Source organism: Petaurus breviceps, unplaced genomic scaffold, assembly GCF_028583685.1.
Source record: "Petaurus breviceps papuanus isolate PSGF00001 unplaced genomic scaffold, PetGlider_PUasm1.0 91133, whole genome shotgun sequence".
NCBI lineage: Eukaryota > Metazoa > Chordata > Mammalia > Diprotodontia > Petauridae > Petaurus > Petaurus breviceps.
In genome coordinates, this window is record NW_027187419.1 from 70,756,601 (window position 1) to 70,779,872 (window position 23,272).

General features: G+C 37.8%; 1 long non-coding RNA gene across 1 annotated transcript in view; it reads right to left on the reverse strand.

Annotated features, from left to right (window-relative positions):
- Positions 1–19,878, reverse strand: part of LOC138154826 (uncharacterized) — a 68,185-nt gene extending 48,307 nt beyond the window's left edge. The window contains exon 1 of the long non-coding RNA XR_011166685.1: positions 19,781–19,878. This is a non-coding gene — a long non-coding RNA (uncharacterized lncRNA). The remainder of the gene's footprint in view (positions 1–19,780) is intronic.
- Between the last annotated feature and the right edge of the window lie 3,394 nt (positions 19,879–23,272).

The window sequence follows — 23,272 nt, forward strand, 5'->3', positions numbered from 1 at the left end:
AAGAAGAAGAAGAAGAAGAAGAAGAAGAAGAAGAAGAAGAAGAAGAAAGAAGAAGAAGAAAGAAGAAGAAGAAGAAGAAGAAGAAGAAGAAGAAGAAGAAGAAGAAGTGGGACCTGCAACAGAGACAGTGAATTGTTCATGGGAGCAAGAGCTTAAGAACTGAACGAACAGCATGTACCCAGTGGAAATTGGAGTTGGGGAAATGGGTGAAAATCTCAGCATGGCTATTAACTACCTGTAAGACTTTGGGTAAATCACTTAATCTCAACCAGCCTTGTTTCCTTTATCTAACAATAACAGCAACAACAACAATTGCTAGAATTTATGTGCCTTAGTGCCTTAAGATTTTCAAAGAACTTTATTATTATTATCTCATTTTGTCCTCACAACAACCTTGGAGGTTTATTATTAGGTACTATTATTATCCCACTTTACAGATGAGGAAACTGAGGCTGACAGTTCCAGTAACTTGTCCAGGATCACCTAACTAGGATTCCAACTAAGATCTTTCTGATTCCAAGTCCAGCACTCTAAGCCCTCTAACAAGACAACCTCTTAGGAAGGGGCATTAACCTATGATCTCTGACCTTTTTTTCTTTTAGTATTTTAATAGGATTGTATTCCTTTGTAAGACTATGTATTTTATGCAATTAAAAGCATTTTAAGAAGACGTTGATAGGCTTCACCAAATTGTCAAAGGGGTCCATGATAAAAAAAAAGGTTAAGAAACCCTGTTCTAATGTGCTTTCCAGTACTAAAACTATGACTCCATGAAATATATTAATTTTCTCTTTCCTTATCCCACTCAATTTCCCACTCTCCCTCTTCCAAAATCTACTTCTTCATGAATTAGGTGAGTTTTCTACAAGAAGAATGCTGTAGTCATCAATAAATCATGTACTTTTTCCCTTTTATTTTGATTTGTCCAGTATCTTGAAAGCTGCTCAAGGTGGAAGACTACAAAGTGGTTATAAGACAATTGAACCTAGACTGAAGCAGGTGCTTCTACACCATTTAAGTAAGAACAGTCCCTGAAGGGATAAGGAGGAGGAAAGCACACAAACCCTTAAATCTTTTCCTAGAGTCCCATTACCATTGGGGAAAAGATGCATAAAATAAGCTCCATTTCCTCATCATACTCTCACACAAAGAACAAAGTGTGAGCATTAAGGACAAAGAATCATTCAAGGCTCTCAGTAGCCTGGAACTGAAGGGTTCAGATTTCATGAGTTCAGACATGCCAAGGACATTAGGATTCCATATCCCCAGTGTTGCTCCCTTTTACGTCAGTTACACATTATGTTGGCAGATAGCCTGGGAATGGGCTGACTTCAGAAGAACTTCTATTACCAACCCCTGAATTTCTTGCTAGAGTGCACCAATGCATAATTTTTCTTCTTACTCCTAGGAGTTACAAGAAATCTCCCTCCTGAAGGTGCCAGGAGAGAGTGCAAGAGAAAGGCATTGGGGGACCAGAAGAAGGATACTGCCATATGAGGAAAGATAATATTAAAAAAAAAAAAAAGGGTTCTGTCAGGAAAGACAAAAGCTAAGGAGAGATATTATTCATGTCTGAAGAACTTGTGAATGGAATGGATGTAGTGAGTACAGATATATTTACCATATGCAAGAATATTAAAAAGAAGTAATATTCTAAGAATTCTGAAAGAGGTAAATTTAAGATGTAAGTATTTCATTTAAATGAGTACCAAATGTATGGAACTCATCATTCTAAGAGGAAGTAAAGAATAAAAAGCAGTCAGACAGATGCATAATAAAGTTTTTTAAATCTAGAAATGATTTAAAAATCTAGATTTTTAAGATCCAACTCTTGGAAGGCAACCACTCAAATCTCCTCACAAACCTCCCCTCAGTGCTTCTGTCAGAGACAGAAACCCTCAGGGACTCAATGGTGATGGCATATCTTACAGTGTGCTTTAACATTTCTGCATTAATTCAAGAACAAATAAGAATAGGAATGTAATTATTACCTTTATCTAGCTCAATAATGTGCTCAATGTATTTATAACTAAATAGATGATCCTTTGACATAAGTCAGTAAGAATCTTGACTGGCAAGTGAATTACTATGAATTATTAATTTACTTGGCTATTCATTAAAGTATGAAATTCTAGCAGGACAAAGTTTCCTCAACAAAAATAGATGGAAAATGGGGTACCACTTTTAAAGTAACCATTATAATGACATCTCTGCCCCATAATTTTAAAGTTTAATTTAAAATTCATTCTACTACAGATTCTAGAGTTTTTCTATTAATCTCAACTTGGAAGCTTGAGATGTAGGTTTACTTTAAAGGATGTAAAAAGCTAGAGAAAAACTGTTATTTCACCGCTCTAGTTACTAGTGTTACTAAAAATCATTGATAGAATTATAGCCTCAATAAGGATAGAGGTGGTCAGCAGAATGAAGGTTTTAAGCTTCTTTCCAAATTACTTTCCTGATAATATCACCATAGAGATGAATAGAACCTTGAAAATATTTCATTTATCTTTGCACTAGGCCTCCACCTCACTTGCCAGTCACTGACCCTTAATCATGCTTCTTGAGGGCAGGAATTGTCTTGCTTCCTTGTATTTGTGCCCCCCAGTGTTTAGTACAGTGTTTGGCACACACTGAGTGCTATATAAGTTATATATAACCGCTAGCATTTATAAAAGCTGGCACTTTAAGATCCACAAAGTACATTAACTCATTTTCTCCTCACAACACCCTGGTAGATAAATGCTATTACTATCCCCATTTTACAAATGAAGAAACATAAATGTGAATATGTATATGTGTACATATATGTATATATATATTTATATGTATGTCTATGTGTGCACACACACACAATTATCCCTTTTACATTGAGGGGGTTTAGAGAGCACAGAATCTCAGTGATCTGGAAAATGCTCATAGTTTTTTGGCCCTCCCTTTATACCAGAGAAGAAGTCTGAATTATTATGGTATTAAAAGATAAAATATGTTGATATTATACAATACTATACATACACTTTATGCATTTCTGAGCTTCTAAACTTTTTTCTGTGTTCTCTGCTGACCTTTACATATCACCTGCGGCTTCCACAAAACTCCCCAAAAGTTCCCATTTAATTTCTTATGCAAACCCACAATATATCTAAAGCCTAATGGGGACAGTTGGAATGTAGAAGGGATAACTGTACACACATATGGAAGATGTCCTAGTTTGAAACTTTAATAGCATAATACACACATGTACACATATTTACGCCCATATACATGTATATGTATGTTTGTTATTGTTCATTCATTTTTCAGTCATTTCCAACTCTTCATGAGCTCATTTGGGGTTTTCTTGGCAAAGATACTGGAGTGTCTTGCCATTTTCTTCTCTTGATCATTTTACAGATAAAGAAACTGAGGTAAACAGGGTTAAGTAATTTCTGCAGGGTCACCCAACTGGTAAGGGAAGTCAGATTTGAACTCAGAGAGATGAGTATTCCTAACTCCAGGCCCAGCATTCTATCCACTCCTCCACCTAGCTGCTCATGTGTGTGTGTGTGTATAGACACATACCCACACATATATATTCCTCCATAGTCCTGCATTTAAATCATCATTCAACAAATACTTATTAAGCGACTACATAGATAATACATTGTGCTAGGCATTGGAGATACTGAATTAGTCCCCACTTCTCAAGGAACTCACAGCCTAGTAGGAGAAGATGACATGCTCATGAATAGAATAGCTAAAACCTAAGTGTTAAGTAATCAAAAGAAATCATGAAGGAAGGAATGAGAGATTCTGAAGAAGGCATTCTAGCTAAGAGAATGAGGCAAGACATTAAAACTGAATCTCAAAGAAAGAAAAGCATTTCAACAAGCAGAGATAGAAATTATTTCTATTCTACGTATTGGGGATGGTCTGCCCAAATGCACGAATTTGATAGAGAATTGGATGAAATCAGATTATGGCTAGTGGTCCCATTTATCTGAAACAGAGAATGTACAAAGGAAAGTAGTATGGAGTACTTGCAAAGGTGATTCAGACCAGTATGTGGAGGAAGGGCTTGCACATCTGGATAACTAGTTGTTATTCTATCTCGCAAACAATAGCCACTGAATGCCTTTGAGCAGTGTAAAAGCAAGATCAGGCTCAGACCTATACCTTAGAAAAATAACTTTGGCTGCATAAATTGGAGAGGACAGTGACCAAACAGGCTTTTATTGAAACTTTCATTTCACTCTGGAAATTCCCACTAAGTTGGATTCAGTGGTGATCACAGTTGTACAAATATGGTTCAAGTCTCCATCCAGTGCCTTCTCTGCCAAAACACAAGGCAGTACCATAAATGAAATAGCACAGAATACCAAAGTAAATAAGATCAGTGAAGTAATAGAATACATTTAATTCACCGTATATAAAGAAGTACAGCCTCTCACAGACTCCCAGGCTGAACTAGCAGAAAAGGGATAATTCATACTCCTGAATTAGGAAAGCTGCATAGGCTTCTTCTCCTGACTGGATTTCCAGCACTAGCTATGCCTTGAAACAGTTCCCCCCAGTTTCCTTATCCTTTTAATCTTCTCTGTTTCTGAAGATACTATGCATTCCTTTTTAGCCAGCTGTCATCTACTGGATCTGTCATCCAATAAGTGTTATATGGGCAGCTAGGTGTTACAAGTAGATCAAGTGTTGAGCCAAAGATCTGAGTTCAAATCTTTGACCTCCTAGTCCTGTGACCCTGGGCAAGTCATGTAACCCTGTTTGCCTCAGTTTCTTCATCTGTAAAATGAGTTGCAGAAGGAAATGGCGAGCCAATCCAGGATCTTTGCCAAGAAAACCCCAAGCAGGGTCATAAAGGGTTGGACACTACTGAACAACAAGTTGTTATATGCTCCTCCTCTTCCTCCTGACTATTTAACCACTCTTCTGTCTACTTTGGTGGATCTTCATTCAGGTCATGATTGCCAACAGCGGGGAAGCAGAGGCAAGGAGAGAGGAGAACCTCCAAGGTTCTGTCCTGGGCCCTCCTCTCATTCTACATACTATTTCTCTTGTTGATCTTATCCACTCCTATGGTTTCAATCATCACCTCTATGCAAATAACTTTCAGATCTTCTTGCCTAGACCTAACTTCTCTCCATACTTTCAGACTATCCTCAGCTGCCTTTTATACATCTTGAACAAGATGTCCCATAGACATTTACACTCATTGTCCAAAACAGAACTCGTTTCCACTTTAAAAACATCTCTCACACTCCTTTCTCTCCTTCAACACAGCTAACAACTCTTACAATGGCCTGCTTCCAATCTCTCTGCACCTCAATCTATCCTCCACTCAGCTGTCAAACTGATATTCCTGAAATGCAAGTTTGACAATATCACTAACCTATTCAATAAATTCCACTGACTCCTATCATCTCCTGGATCAAATATAAAAACATCTATTTGGTTTTTAAAGCCCTTCATGGAGTGTATGGGTTGTTCAGGAAGGACTGAAACCTCTGGTGTAAGGACTTACCAAGGCCTTTTCAGGGCTGCTCATCCACCTTTGGCATCCACCTACCACCCAGCTCTCACCTGTGACTCCAAGAAGCTATAACATGCACAGCAGACACATTCTAGTAAAAAAAAAAAACCCTTTAGGCAGATGAGCTAATCCAGATTGAGGTTAACCTACAGGCCTCAAACCCATTGACAAGTTAGGGGAATATCTACTCCAAGCATGTGAAGACTTGCCCCAGCAGAATGGATGCATGAGAACACTATGGGGCACTTAAAGCTTGGTCAGACATCAAAGATGCCAAGGTCATCCACTGTACACGGGACCATTGCCAATCATCTTGACATTTCACACTGGACCTTGATGACTTAGAAATAGAGAGCGAGGCTGCTGACTTTGTGCAACTCTGTCTCACTTAAATTCAATTTACAGGCAAGTCAAGAAAGACATCACTCCCATGATGTCATTGGTCTTTTTCAAAAATGAAGGATGAATCTGTTTTTTTCCTACTTGTCCAGTCACCTTACACTTTAACTCCCCACCCACCCACCCCCACACACATCCACACACCTTTCTCTACCATCCAGTAATATAGAGCTCCTTGCTCTTTCTTCTTCATCTCCTGACTCTAAATGTTTTCTCTGGATGTCCCCCATCCCTGTAATGATCTTTCTCTTTTGTCTCTGCTTCCTAGCTTTCAAATTTCAGCCGAAGTCTCACCTTCTGCAAGAAGCCTTTCCAGGTCCTTAATCTGAGTGTCTTACCTCTGAGATTAGCCCCAATTTATCCTCTCTGTGTCATTTGCACAAACAGTAGTTGTTTGTATGTTGTCTCCTTATTTGACTCTGAGCTCCTTAAGAGCTGTGTTTTGGGGGGGGGGGGGTTTTGGGGGGTTTTTCTGGTTTTTTTTTTTTTGTTTTTTTTTTTTGCTGTTGTTTGTTGCTTTGTTTTGTTTTGTTTTGTTCAACTTTAGTATCCCTAGCTCTCAGATATTTAGTTGTGTGACCCTGGGCAAGTCACTTAACCCTGTTTGACTTAGTTTCTCCATCTATAAAATGAGCTGGAGAAGGAAATGGCAAACCACTCCAGTATCTTTACCAAGAAAATCCCAAAAGGGGTCAAGAAGAATCAGACATGACTGAACACTAAACCTTTCCGCCGTCCCCCTCTCCCCCCCAAAAAAGGCAAGCAGAAATTAGTCTTAGAAGGTTTAGAGGAAGTAGATTACTTTCAACTTTTATCCTGCCTTAGTAAACTAGGACCTGTGCTAGGCAAATTAACCTCTAAACTTCCCTAAATCTTAATTAAGGAAGCATTTAGTATTTTGTGAAGGGGAGATAGAGATCTGGCAACCTTTGCCCAGTATTTCTGACACTTAGGCAAAGAAAGGTACTTGGACAGTACAAAAGTACCCAGGTGAGGGTGATAATGACTTAATTAGGAGGTAAAAGTAAGAGTGAAAAGGAGGCATGAATTCAAGAAATGAGGAGATTGGATTGGTAGTTCTTGGATGTAGAGGGTGAGGGAGAGGGAAAAGTCAAAGATAATCCCAAGATTTTAAGCCTTTGTGGCTGAAAGAATGATGGAGATAGAGAAGTTAGGAAGGGACAGATTTAGGGAAGAAAATAATTTCCATTTGGAACATTCTGGTTTGGAAGTGCCAGTAAGATATCTAAATAGGAATATTCAACATAGTTAAGAATTTGCAACTAGCCCTAAGAGCTAGCTGGAGATAAAGATTTAGGAATAATTCTAGTAGAGGTGTAGCCTACTATCCAGGTGATAATTGAAGCCATGGAAGTGGATGAAATCACCAAGGGAGAGCATATACAGAGAAAATAATGGCACATTCTGTTTTTAAAGACCACTAGGGAAAGAAGTTCCCTTAGTAGTCCTTCCTAAAGTCTAATAACTCTCATTTTTATAGCCAAATTGAATCCCTAAAATTGCACTGAAGCCCATTTCCCTTTCCATAAGCCTCACTGCAGATGAAAAACAACTGGCCATCATGACCTATATAATACCACTTTCATTTCATATTCTAAAAGATGATTATTAGAATATACATCTTCTACTTCATTTCTGAAGGTGCTTGTCCTTCAGAAACAACAACTGATGGGCTGCAGGGGCTCCAAAACCAATACAACTGGAGCCTGACCATCAACTCTACTACTTCTATGCATCTCTTGGCCTCATTCCAAAGCATGGTGACACGAAGAAAACACATCTCTGCCTCATCTGACAGAGGATATTTAACTATCAAGGTCTCAGGAGAGTTATTTTAGAAATAGTAATGTGTGAGACCAGACTCATCTTTTGACAAATGAAAACAATGGATACTTCCAAGAAACAAACTCAAAATTACTTTTAATCTCATTAGAGTTCTACTTTTCACCATTATAATATGCTTTAATGATATGCCTTTTTAATTATACCCCTGTGCATATACTTTCACAAGGTCATGCTAAATGTATATTTTACCATTTTTTTCTGCCCCAAATATGATACTGTCAACATCTCAAAATTCCATGAAAAATGAATATGTGTGTTTTAAAAGAAACCTTGTTCACTTTCTTGGAACTCAGATTTTAATGAGATTTTACATGGATTGAATTTAATAAATATATGTAAAACAACTAGGAAAGGTAAGTGGCACAGTAGATAGAACACCCGGCCTAGAATCAGAAAGGCTCCTCTTCCTGAGTTCAAATCTAGCTTCAGACAATTACTAGCTGTATGACTCTGAGCAAGTCATTTAACCCTGATTGCCTCAGTTTTCTCATCTGCAAAAATGAGCTGGAGAAGGAAATGGCAAACCCTTCCAATATCTTTGCCAAGAAAATCCCAAATGGGGTCATAAAGAGTCAGACATAATCAAAAAACGACTAGGGACAAGGGATACAAAGACGAAAGGGGGAATAATTTCTGCTCTCACAGAGCTTACAGGATTCATTGTTCACACTGATCAAGAACTATCTGTGTGTAAATAATTAGGATATATTGTTGTTGTTCATCCTTCATTTTCAAAGAGAACCAGTGACATTACAGGTGATGTCTTAACTGCAGCCTGATTTGGACTTAAATAAGGCAGAGCTGTGTAAAGTCTCAGCCTCACTATCTCTTCCAGAGTCATTGAAGTCCAGTGGGAAGAGAAAAGTCAGGACAACTGGCCCAAGATGAAGTGAGTAACCTTGGTGTCTTTGATATGTGATCAAGCCCTACACACCTCACAGTGCCTTCTTCAGTTGCCTTTATGGCCATTAGAACAAATTGTTCAGGTGGCTAGGTGGCGCAGTGAGTAAAGCACCTGCCCCAGAATCAGGAGGACCCAAGCTCTGTTCAAAACTAGCCATGTAACCTTCAGCAAGTTACTTAACCCCAATTGCCCTCCAAAAAGGCAAAAAAAGAAAAAAAAAGAAAAAATTGTTCTCATTCACCCTCTCAGCTGGGGGAAGCCTTCATATGCTTGGACTAGATATCCCCCTAACTCACCGATGGATGTGAGGCCTGTAGGTTACTCTTAACCCTGGTTTAGCCTATCTGCCAAGATGGTTTTACTGGGGTGCGGTTGCTATTCATGCTAAAATAAAGCCTCTTGAAGCCATAGGTGAGAGTTGGGTGAAGTTGGACACCAAAGGTGAATGACAGCCATGAAAAGAGCTCGGCAAGCCGTCACACCAGAGGTACTAGTCCTGCTAGCAAGTAAGATATAAAATAAAGGGTGATGGAAGAAAATGCTACAAGAAAATTTGAAGAAGGAAAGATCATTCTTAGCCAAGGAAATCCAGAATGTTAATGACAAATATTATCAGATTATGTCCTATTTCAACATAAAACATTTAACTGTCCAAAATACAGTAAAACAAAAATCTATTTAATAGCTATTGCATATATAGCACTCTATTAAGTCCCAGATGCTGGTTTTGACAGCTCTCTGCCTTGTTCACAATTTGAAATTGACTCATCTTTCTTTGTTCACCTTCAATCACATTCACTGTAATTTAAAAGGGGAAAAAAAAGGGAAATAGTAGGTTACTAGGCCTCCTTCTAATGCCCTGGGGAGTTGTATATACAGACATGGGCTCTTTGCCTGCCTGCAAATTTATTCTTTTCTATTTTAGGTGAAGAAAGGGTGATACCCCGACACCTCAACATCTAGATTTCTAGATTTTGTGGCCGCTTCAACATTAATGCCCCAAAGAGCAAAGAGTGACCTTTAGGACCTAGGCCAGTAGTTACTGAGACAAGGATCTGTCTCATAGTGATGCTGCATTTGAACATGAACTTGGCGGGATCAGTGCTATATAGGAGTTGAACTACGTTTGAAGCCACTTTTCCCAGAGACTGAGATGAGATCGGGGACAGCACATCCCCCAAGCTGTTGGAGGAAATGTTTATACTTTTGTTTTTGCTATATATTCCAAGTAAACATTAAGCTAATTGATATTAATTAAATAGTTATATGGAACTGGGTTACTAGTCACTGGGATTTAACAGTGAAAACAGAAAAGAGACAGTTGGAGATATGCATATTAGACATGGTAATGTGAGAATTTATTATGCTGGACTACATCTGTTTTTTGTAATGGTTTTGCCTTTTTAAAAAATTGTTCAGTTGTATGTGTTTAGGAAGAATAGGAGGGAGAGATAAATGCTTGTCTAAATAAAAATAATTTTAAAAAAAAGAAATGAAAGGCCATTTTATAAGAAAGAAATCATTGGTAACCTTTGATTACATGTAGATTGACCCCTGTCTTTGAAAGGTTTATAGGAGGACATGTTCAAGATTTACATAGTATGAAAAGGCATATATTGGTTCTAGTATGCATCTCTGGCTGGATTCCCCACATTGAAGAGGTCACAGATACAATATATCAAAGTAGTCTACTATCCCCTGTGGAATTTTTTCCTTTACATATGAACAAACTCTGTTTCTTTTCATATGTAAGGCACACATAGAGACAGTATTATGTAGTAACAGCACTAGACTTGGAGGGAGCCAAATAACATCTCCAGTACTCAGTGGATGTGACCCTATGCTTCAAAACCTAATTTCTTTGACCCTCAATTGCTTCATATATAAAGTGAATACCATAATACTTGTTCTTCCTACCTAATAGGATGGTTGTATCTTATAAACCTGAAAGTGTTTTGTAAGTATGAATTGCTATTAATTTATTTTGTTCTCCAGACAATTCCATTATATTTTTCTAAAGTGAGGAGGAAAGGTTTAAGATTGTACAGGGGAAGAAGAAATGATATTTTTCCCCCTTTAACAATTGTTTCTTGATTTTATTAAGGCCAAAAAGGGAAAGAAAAAAAAACATTAGACCATGTTATTAGTTACTAACTATGTTGCTCAAATAGGAAGAAAAATCATTTTTGTCAAGATAGTAAAGACATTAGATGAGACTTGTACATTCAATTGCAAATTATAGAACAGATTCTGTATTAGAGTTATACAAGAACTCTTGCCTTAAGGGAATAAAACTCAAACAATGCAGCACAAGCATTATTGTTAACAAGTAATATAGTCATGGATGATACTTGCAAAGGAAACAACACTATCTTATGGAACAAAAATAACAAGATTTAATGACAAACATTTTTGATAACATATCAAAATGTAAGATGATATATTACAAAAAGATAGTTCTTGCTCTTATTTGATAAAAAAACAATAAAAAGAACTGTCACTAAATTATTATGAGAAAAATATTTCCACACATTCTCAGATATTGTATGCCTAGAGTACAAGCTAACTACACATAATCAGATTGGTTGTATTGCAGCATCGCTATTAAACCACAGGTGCTTGGTTATAACAGCAAAATCCATAATTCTAATAACCTAAAACAAAATCCAACTAACATATAATAGTCCAATATTAAAATAAGAGAAATTAAAATAATAGAAAAATTCAAAAGAAAACCTTTTTTTAAAAAAATAGATGTTAAGATCTTATATAATTTTTGCTTAACCAAACAAATCTAGGATTGTTCTCAAATTTAAAGACTTATCTCTTTGAAATCTAATGATCAATATATCCATCAAAAGTGTAGCCATTTTAAAATGTATCTGTCCAAATTACTTCTGGCATCCATTAATAGTATGAGATATGAACATTGATCAATTGTTAGTGTTTGAAGTGACAGAGAATTCTCACATTCCCATATGCGTGTGTACATAATTGTAAGATCATGAATCTAGAGATAGCAGGGACCTCAAGCAGCCATTTAGTATGATCTCCTCACTTTACAGATGAGGAAACTGAGGCCCATAGAAGTTAAGTAACTTACCTAGGGTCACATAGGCAGGAAGTACCTGAGATAGATTGAAATCTTAGTCCTCTGATTTCTTTTTTCTTTCTTTTTGGAGGAGGAAGGCAGGGCAATTGGGATTAAGTGACTTGCCCAAGGTCACATGGCTAGTGTGACAAGTGTCTGAGGCCGGATTTGAACTCAGATCCTCCTGACTCCAGGGCCAGTGCTCTATTCACCAGGCCACCTAGCTGCCCCTTGGGTCCGCTGATTCCAAATTTGCTGTTCTTTTTACTTACCTCTTTTTACTTGCTATATTTTGGTGATACATGAAATGACAATATATTCAATTAATATATTTAATTCACACCAAAAACATAATCTGATTTCCCTTATTAAATTCAGGATTATGTGGATTTCTATAACACTGAAGGAATATAATTACTACTTTACCTCAGCATCAAAACTAGTACAATATATAGACTTAAATGGGGGAGTAATTATCTGGATCATGTCTTTCCCTACTCTTCAGAAAGCCCCAATTCCTGGTACTGTTTTCATTAAATAGACCTTGTAGATGGAAAAGGAAAAATTTTTCCAAGCTATATCCATCCATGAAAAACATGGAATTGACAAATTGATATAATTCCTCTTAAACATCATATTTCTTATATGCCTACCTTAATCTTAAGTTTCTTATGTCTTCATTAGTTTAAGATGGTCAATAAAAATACACTTTATTGACTATATTTTGTTAGTTAAGAAATATAGGAAATTAGGAGTCTTTATCTGAAAAGATAATTTATGGGGAAAGTAAACCTCTAGGGCTGAATATGTCATTAGTCTTTGCCAGGTATATTACCAGCTATCTGGAAAGATTTAGATGTGATCCACCTAAAAGCAGATACATTGCACTAAGTGACCATATGAGATCTTTCAATATTCAGTTCAGGTATCATCTTTTGGAGGCCTTTCCTGATCCTCTTCATAAGTTAGTCTGTCCCTTTCCCTCCAGAAAGTAGCCTGTATTTTCTTTGTATATATTTTGACAGATTTCTTTGGCTATTATTTCTACAGATGGAAGATAAGCTCCTTAAAGGCAGGAACTTTTTCATTTTTGTTATATCCCTAGCTACTGGCACAGAATAGGTGTTGAATGGATGCTTATTGATTGATTGATACCTGTCCCTGAGATTTTACAATTAATATTAGTAACATTGTAATCAATATTTCTTTAAAAGAGTTGCAGTTTCCTCTGGGTGATCTGTGATCATGTGTTAGTCATGCTGGAAACATTTCACTAGGCCTTTTTCCAGCTCTGTTCTTTGGGAGTACAATACCACTTATCCAACTGCTTCCTAAGCACTCTTGACTGCAACGCCTTTTTCTGAAACAAAAATTCTATATCCAAATAAGTGATGTTTAGTTTCCAAGTTTATATATATGAATGCAATTTAAATTAATGAGCATTCATTAAGCACTTACTATACTCAAAGCCCTGTGCTAAATTCTCAGAATAAAAAGACATGATCAGAGCAGTTTCTGCTCTGAAGATAAAACGTAAACTCTTTTAGGGGGTTTATATTTTACTGAGAGTTTGCAACATCTAGACAGATTAATGGACATAAAATATCTGCAAAGTAATGTCCTCCCCTCCCCTGGGTAATTTTGAACTTGCATGGGTGATTGTGCCCGGGCTATGCTTCTACTAAGCAGAGGTGAGAAAGTAGCACATTCCAGATATGGAGGAACTTCTGCAGAGACAGAAAATTGGAAAACATAATACAAAAATACTCAACCACCAATTTTTTTTGTTAGAATTTGAACTGTTTTTATTTGCCTATTAACATTGTTGCAGTAATATTAATCTGGACAAACTGACTCACATGAATCCTATATTGCGTTACAAGTCTTCCAGTACTCCACAGATTTGTAGCAGGAGACAAAAAATACATGTGTTTTCTATCTAGAAAGTATAATTAATATTATAGACAAAAATGAACTTTTCTTAAATATCCAAAAAAAGGTCATTTACAATGCCAGAATTCTATTCTACCTAACCGTGAAATATCAGAAAATGTTCATGTCTTGCATTGTTAATAAAATGATGTGTGTGTATGTGTGTGTGTGTGTATACTGGCATGCCAGACCCCCATGTTCTCCATGAATGAGAATTTAAGTGAATTTTTTTGCTATATAAAAAAAAAGAAAAAACAAGGATCTTTAAAGGCAAATTTTAAATATATTTTAAAATATCCAAAAGTCAATATGATTACAAATTGGTTTACAGAAATCTTGCACATTAAGATTTTTCATGGTGCTTCTTTGGTCCTATTTCTCTCAGTTTCTTTCCCCAAACGATATTTTGGAACTCTTCAAAGTTTTTACTAAGTTTCAGCATATCAGCCTATTTATTATAAGCATTCTTTCCTAGAAGGTTTATAGGAGAGTCCCTAGAAAGCTTCTAAACAAACCTTAGAGGAGAGAAAGGAGAGGGTGGAGAAGAGAGGGAAAAGTACCTGTGATTTCATTGGTATAGAGAACACTCAGGTAAAGAAACTCTTGACAATGCAAGTCAGCCCCTCTCTAATTTACAATGTTAGAGAGTTGTCTAGGCTCAGGGCTGAGGGGTTAAGTTATTTGCCTAGCATGAGTCAGAAGCAGGATTAGAACCCAAATCTTTTTGGTTTTGAGGCTAGCTCTTTATCCAACAATTCATATGAATAATCAAACTCTAACCCTAAATGGGATCAAGGTAGGAAATATACCTTGAACAAGGTGTACTTCTCAACTAGTTGGACTCGTTGCCTTTCCTGCTCCAGAAGTTTTAGCCTAGGACTCATTGAAAGGGCTGTCTTTTCCATTCAGAAGAAAGAGCCATCTTTTTTTCTCAAAAATGATTACTTTTCAGTTTTTGAAGTTGAGTGTTAACCCCAAACTGTATCTTAACATAATATATCATTTTTGTTGTTCAAAATTCCTATAAATGTAGAGGCCAGGTAGCCGCAGTGAATAAGAGCATCCGGCCATGGATGGCTGGGATCAGTTCCGGCCTCAGATACTTGGCACTCACATAAAAAATAACTGGCCATGTAACCTTGAGCAAGTTACTTAACCCCAATTGCTTTAAAAAAAAATTCCCGTAAATGGGGTAATAATCTATCGGAGGATATAGAGAAGAAGGATTATGATACTTTTAACATATGTCTTTCTAACTTATGTAGTGTTAATGGAATAGGAAGATCTTCCCCATACATTGAGAGGCCTATGTGACCCCATGTCAATCACAAATGTCTTGCTGTTTTCACAGCTGTGATACATCCTGAGTCACATAGAGCCCATTGGGGGAGGAACTTGCCTAAGGAGGAGCTTGCTTAGGGGGAGGTTTGCTTGTAGAAGGCTTTCACACCTTTTGGTGCTAAGCTAATTAGGCACTGAGTCAGGAGGGTTGTGGTACCCTCTGGTTCTGAGACTGTTAGTTGAAAACTAACATACCGAGAAGTTGGTATTTTACTTTGGGGGTTTGCTTATGAGAAGGACCTTTTGATTCCCTGGACAGGATTCTGAGTAGCCATTTGTTAAGAGCCAAGCCCCTGCCCCCCCCCACCCCCCACTACTCAGATGTTTGTGCTCCCCTGATCTGGTGGTGTATTTAGGTGGTTGTATTTCTTTGTTCAGACAGTAGGAGCCCTGTCAAATCTCTGTGCTAATTTCTCTGATGTTATTTTCTACTTATCTGTAATTAAAGTAGGATTGTTGACCCCCATAAAGTTGTCTTTCCTTTAGAAAAGCAGATGAAAGAACCCATGCTAAAAGGCCATCCTGGGTGTGCTAGGGTGTTTGCTAATACAACCTAGAAATGCTTGGATATTAGATTAATGTTAAATTAACTTTTTAAATGTTTCAGGCAGACTTATGCCTAAAATACAGAATAGACTATTGTTATTGTTGTTGTTAGTATTATTATCATTATGTGGCCAGATGGTACAGTGGATAGAGTACTGGGGCTAGAGTCGGAAATGATGGAATCCTAATAAAATTGCCTCCAGTCCCAATATTCTAATTTCTTTATTGGCCCCACTGAACAGCAGGTATGTCCTGATTTAACCACACAATCTGACTTTGACCACACCATAGGTACCCAGACTCAATACAGTCACTGCCCCTAGCTAGCCACTGCCCCCAGATCCAATTCACATATTTGAACAGGTGTGTTCTTCTGCTCAACCACAATCACATCATCCAAGATGTTTGACTGCCAGACTACAAAAGGGACCCCTCCCCTATTATCTCATCCCTTAACAAATCCCTCCTGCCATTTTAATATCCATAATTTCTGTTCCATAATCAGCATCATTACACTATAAAAATCCACCTTGCTTTCTCTGAAGTTGCTGGTTCCTGTTGGAAGTTAGCCCACTTCACAAGAGGCAATTAATCTCAATAAATGCCTGTACTTGGATTAGAGGTGGTTATAACTCTGAATTCTTTGAGATGGTGCCTCCATAACATACCAGGAAACCACAACAAGAAGACTCAACTTTGTGAGTTCAAATCTGTTGTCAGACACTTTAGTACCCCAATGAACTGGGGCAAGTCACTTGACCCTGTTTGCCTCCTTTCTTCATCTGTAAAATGAGCTAGAGAATGTAACAAAATGGAAAACTATTTAGGCAGAATGATACAATGGAAAGAGCACTAAACTGAATATCACAAGATCTGAATTCCAACTCTAGTTCTGTCTACTACTTGTATGACCTTCAACAAGTCACTTAACATTTCTAGGTCCATTTCTTCATCTGTAAAATGACAGGGATGGAAGGAAGATACTGTAAGGGATTTCTAAGTTCCCTTCCAGTTCTATATTTATGGTCATTTAATTATTTATTACCAAATTCATCCTTTAGAGTTTCTTGTAAATCTTTATTGTTCAGACCAAAATATGACTTTTTTAAAAAGAAAAACTCTGTTGTTACGACTTTGTTAGCTTTCCTAGAAAGCCCATGCTACATTTAAGTTGCTGGTCATAAGTAAATGGAAGAACTTAACTGTCCACAACAACTTCTACTTCAGAGCAAAGGCTAGTACCACCATTCACTTCAAATTGTCGTGTGTTCATTTATGGGGTATGGTGACAAAAATAATTTCAAGAGAAAAACATACATTGGAAAGGGTAGATCTAATCAATGACAAAAACAATGCAGTTGTCATTTCACTTCAGGAGTAGCTATGGACATTTGGGATGAAATAGACCCTGGGGAAAGCAAGATACATGAGATATGCAAGTGTTTCCAAGTAATAGATAAGCAACAGAATTGAAGAACCCATTAATATATATTATTTATTAATTAATACAATATAATATGGCAGAACAAAAAGGATACTCAAAGTCAATGCAATCTACCAGCAAACAGAAGACCTATAATATCAGAGCAAGCAGAACGAAGCAGCAGGTGACCAAATGACCAGACAAACAGTCACCAATCAGAAGCTCCAGAAGAATTTGAAGTAGAAAGAGCAAGTCTGCCTTGTTACTGAAGAAGTCTAAGTTCACTGTCTCAGTTTTCTCTGCTTTTCTATTCCTCTTAATAAAACAAACAAACAAAGCCACAATTCTTACTGTGTATAGCCAAGAGGATAATGGGTTATGGTAACTATAAAAAGTAGGCAATGAGAATGAATGAGAGCATTAATAGCAGGCAGAGATATTTCCCTGCTAATAATTAGTTGCCATACACATACACACAGATATTGGGTATGGTTTTAATAGTATTTATACTTGCACTACTACACCTGTCAATCAGTCCTAGTCAATAACAAATAGTTATTCAAGTTAATAAATACTTAAGCTCCTACTATGTGCCAGGCACTGTGCTAAGCCCTGGAGACACAAGAAAAAGAGACAGTTCTTGCCCTCAAGCAGCTAACAATCTAATGGGGAAAGACAACACATAAAAGAAGGTTGAAAAATGGAGGAGGAGGGCAATGTGAGGAGGTCACCAGAGGATACTTGGCATGGGGGCATAGGGTTCTAGGGAGAAGAAGCCAAACAGAGTTGCTGACGGAAAATGGAATTACCTAAAAGGTTGTGAGGCTGCTATAATGGAACTTCTTGAGCTAACACTGGGGGAGGAAAAAAATGAAGAATTGAACCAAGTTGAGAAAGCCAGAGCTAAAACACGATATTTTTCATAATTTAAAAATCACTGTCACTAACCCTAGGGGTTTTTTTGGTGGAGTTGTACAAACAACGTTTAAATTAGAGGTAGCTTGGTATAGTAGATTGAATGCTGGACTTGGAGTCAGGAAGAACTGAATTCAAATTTGACTCCAGAAACTAATATGTGACCCGAGAAAAGGGGTTTAACCTCTCTGAGCTTCAGTTTCCTCATTTGTCAAATGAGGATGATAATAGCACTTACTTCATAGGGCTATTGTTCATTCACTCATTCATTCAACATTTATTAAGTTCCTATTATGTGCCAGGCACTGTGCTAATTGCTGAATATACAAGAAAAATAAAAGGAACACCTCCCCCCAACCCCAGGCCCTACCTGCAAAGACCTCATGTTTTAATAAAGAAAAGAATGTGCAAACATTTATGTACATACAAGACATAGAAAATGTCTTTGGGAGCTCATGGCAGAAGGAAGGCATCTGTGAGGGAGGTAACCAGGAAAAGCCTTTAGTAGATGAGTTTTGAATATAATAATGCTTAATAAATGCTTGTTGACTAATTCAGGAGGGAGGTGATCCCTGAGGGGGACCAGGAAAGGTTTCATTTCAAGGTGGCACTTGAGCTGAATCTTGTTGTTAGGATCAAATGAAATAATGTACCTGTAATCTCTCCCTCAAGGTTGTTGCCATGGAACCTTTGATGGGGCAGAAATGCTAGTGGTCAGATATTATCCAGAGTTCTCTGAGTTCCTGGGTTCCTGTTTGTTTTGTTTGTTTATCTTAGAAAAGACTTCCTTCGGGAAGAGAAGCCATGCATGAGAGAGGAGGAGGAGGAGGAGGGGGAGGGGAAGGAGGAGAGGGGAAGGGGGGATGAGGAGGAGAGGGAGGGAGAGAGTGGGGAGGAGGAGGGGAGAGGGAGGAGGGGGAGTCCTTACACTGGTTCTCCATACTTCTTTCTGTGGTGTAGAGAGAGCTCCTGAAGTGAGGGATAATAAACAATGGAAAGAAACAATAGAAAGTAGCAAAGAGGATGAATTGTAAAGGAGAGCAAACTAATGAAACTACCAAAATCCAGTCCATAGTACCTATGTTTCCCTAGTTTCCCTGAAACACTGACCACAGAAGCCACACTACATTTACCTTAACAACCACTTTACCTTTAAGTAGCTCCTCCCTCTGACCTGTGGCTAGGAAGAGATTAGGGAGAACAAATTCAGTTCCCCTCCACTGCATGTCATATTGTAGTTTGTTATACCTTATATTTACAGCCTGTTTGTGTTCTACACTATCTAGAATTGCTATTAAAATACATGGCCACTAATAATGATTTGTGTCCAAACCTCTAAGTCCTTGGTTCCAGAGCTGAAGTTACCCCAAAGTGAAAGGAGATATTTCTCAGCTCATGAATATCGGGAAGGGTGGTGGTAGTGGTAAACCAAATGGAGAAATAACTTCTGAAATTTTAGTCACCTTTGAGGTACTCATACCCCAGACTGTTATTGAATCTAGAGAAAGAGACATAAAAAGGAAATAATCTGGTAGCAGTGAGAGGTTGAATTTGTATTTTTTTTCAGTTAAACACACATAGGGCACTCAGACAAATTTCCACACTACTCTAATTATTACATAAATGTTACTATTAGAAGCACTATTCTAGGAGAAATAAACTCTTAGCCTTAGAGCAGGGGTGGGGAACCTGATGATGAGGTATGGGCTCTTAGTGACTCAAATCTCATCTCCTTCCTCTTCAATGCTATTTTTTCAGTTCTTCAAGGATTACCTAAACTTTTGACCTTGGTTATGCCCCTTCAACTCTTTGATATCTCATTATTTTTAATCGATCACCTACCTGCAAATATCTCCATTCTCCTGGTTTTTGTCTCATTGCCTAGATTCTAACTTCCTGCTTCTTCCTTTGACTTTCCCTTGTCATATACAGCCTAATCCTGACTAGCCCATATGGTTCTAACTACCAACATTCCTTTAGTATGTTGTTATTCTGTTTAGTTGGTGCTAGATCCTCTATTTTGCCTTGGTGATGTTGGGGAATTTCTCAAATGAAAGATCCTGAGATCCAGCTGGAGAGTAAAGCCTCCCACATTCATCCATTTGACTGGAGGTCAATAAATCAAGAGGCAAGACTAGAAGATAAAAAAGTTTAATTAGTACCAGCTGACAACCAGTTGCCAGGTGGCTAGAAACTAAAGAAAAAAGGGAGATACAACCCATATACTGTACAGTATAAGATTTTACATAGCCTTAGGACAGATGGCAAAAGGAATGTGGATCTGCTCTGTCACTTTCCATATTTGGGATGTTGAGTAATAGGGTCAAGAGGTCAGATGATTTGGAAGGGGCGTGGGGGAGATTGTTCTAACCTTATTTGACCATTTTAGTTGCCTAAAATCAGTTTTTTTCTGGTTGGGAAGTTTCTCTGTAGTTAATCACTTCAGACCATCTTGGTAGTGCTGGAGGCCTCTAATTAATCCCATCAGAACATCTACTGTGGGACCAGTCTCCAAGATAGTGGAGGCCTTCCTTTGAGCTAAAATCGAAATAGAATACAGATTGACAATCTTGTCTCTGTTTACAGAACCCTACTTGCTTGGTTTCTTTGTTCTCTAAGGCTCACAGAACAAAGGTTTTATCCATTTCCTCCACCAGGGCTATTCTATAGTCCTACTCTAACCTGATTTGTTGCCACTTGTATTTCTAGTATTAACAATTGTATTTCTTCTTTTCTGCTCCCTGCAATTACAAAAGAAGTAAAACTGTTAATATAATGTAATGGGTTTGAGTTAATTTATTGTTGGAGTTTCTTTAGAAAACTTTGTATTCTTCAAATGCAAAGGTCTGCTTTGTTTCCATACTATTACCTATTTGAAAATGTAACAGGGAACTGAACCCCTCTCATCCTGAATCATGGTGAAACCAAGGATGGCATGGTGAATATAAAGGAGGACTGGCCAATGATTCCAGTCCTTACCAACTTGTGTTTCCTCCTTAACTCATAAAATTCCCTCATAGATTTTGGAGCATATGTAAATACTCTGTAACTGGTTCGAATCTGTTAACCACATTGCATATAGGAGCCACTTTTACTGCAGAGTCAGAAGTTTGGGTACAGTCACAAGATTGCCCTTATCCCTTCTTTCCCTTACTGTGAATCCCAGCTAAAATCAAGCAAGAGGGAGAGCCAGAGAAAAAGCCCAGAGCCTAGATATGGAGTGTCTTTTTCACAGAATAGCCAGAAGATCAGTGTTATTGGTTTAAAGAATATGTGGCCAGGAGTAAGGTAAGAAGACTGGAAAGGTAGGAGAGGGCTGGGTGGTGAAAGAGCTATGAATGCCAAACAGAAGATTTTGTATTTGATTCTGGGGACAAAAGGGAACCATTAGACATTAAGAATGTTGAGGTTTGGGTGGCTAGGTGGCTCAGTGAATAGAGCACAGGCTCTAGAGTCAGGAGGACCTGAGTTCAAATGTGGCCTCATATACTTAACAAAACAAACTAGCTGTGTGACGTTGGGCAAGTCATTTAACCCCAATTGCCCTACCTTCCCCCCTGCCAAAAAAAAAAAAAAAAAGAATGTTGAAAGTCAGACCTGAGCTTTAGGAAAATCACTTTTGTTGTTGAACTGAGAATGAGTTAGAATAGGGTGAGACTTGGGGCAGGCAGGCAGATCTCCCAGAGAGTTCTTGAAATAGTCCATATGTTATATCATGAAGGCACAAATCCCAGAATGTTGACAGTGATACAGGGTATATTAGAGGGATTTGCAAAAGAGATATAGGAAACATGATACAATAACATATCACCAACTTTATCCTGTGTATAAGAAGTGATCTGAAGGATACTGAGGAAATATATGATCAGAAAAGTTTTGCTGGTCTTATAGAGATTTTCAAGGAAAACAGACAGCTGGCTCAATGACTCTTTAATTCAATTAATGTTGAATCCACAATGAATATCAGAGAAAATGTCTTTTTATTTTATATTTGATTTATATTTTGCCTCTTTTTTGTGTTTCCCAGCACATAGCACAGTGTCTGGTACTTTGTAGGTGCTTTTTAAAAAAAATTGTTTAGACATTTTTCAGTCATATCTGAGTCTTCATGACTCCATTTGGAATTTTCTTGGCAAGGACACTGGAGCAGTTTGCCATTTCCTTCTACAGCTCATTTTACAGATGAGGGAACTGAGACAAACAGGGTTAAATGACTCAGCAGGGTCACACAGCTAGTCAGTGTCTGAGGCAGGATTTGAACTCAGGAAGATAAGATTTCCTAGCTAACTGTAGGCAAGACACTCTATCTACTTCATCACCTAGCTGGATATTTTTAAACCTCTTTTTGTTAGTAGGTACTTAATAAATGTCTCCTTGATTGGTCGAGTTGCAGCTAATCTGAATGTTGCCATGTTTAGGGCAATAGTACCATTCTCTTATAATACCTTAGGTTGTTGTTTTACCCAAAAAAAGGATTATAATTCTTTATAGCACACTAGTGTTATAAAGTGAAAGCAAGTCTTTATCCACTAAGGACAGGAGTCTTTTCTGTTGGATTGAGAACCTACAAGTGAACATTGTGATTCCCGTTTTGATTTCTTGAATACTTCATTTGGTTGACAAATCATGCAGATTTCACTTTTGCAACATCTCTCCAATACACCTCCTTCTCTCCTTTGAAACTGTTATCACTCTGGTTCAGGCCTTCTTCAACTCACTCTTGGATTATTGCAATAGTCTCCTGATGAAGTCTGCCTGTCTCAAGTCTCTTCCCACTCCAATTCATCCTCTATTCAGTCACTAAAGTAACTTTTCCTAAAGTGCAGGGCCAAAAGCATGTCATTCCCCTACTCAATAAATTCCAGTGGTTCTGCCTCACCTTCAGGACCAAACACAAAATCCTGTTTGGCATTCAAAACCCTCTACTCAGTCCTACTTTTCCAGTTCAGTCTTCTTACACCTTACTCCCTGACAAGTACTCTTTAATCCAGTGATGCTGGCCTTCTGGCTGTTCTGCGAACAAGACACTCCATCTCTGCTCTGAGCTTTTTCTCTAACATTTCCCCATACCTGGAGCACTCTCTCCCCTCATCTTTACCTACTGGATTCCTTTAAATCCTACTCCAAATCCTATCTTTTACAGGAAGCTTTTCCTGACCCCTCTTAATTCTAGTCCCTTTCTTATCTCAATTTTTTCCTATGTATCCTATACTATTATTGTTTCCTATTATCCTGTATTTATCCTATTTATCCAGCTTGTTTGTACATATTTGTTTGCTTATTGTCTCCCCTATCAAATTATGAGCTCCTTGTGGGTAGACTGTCTTTGGCCTC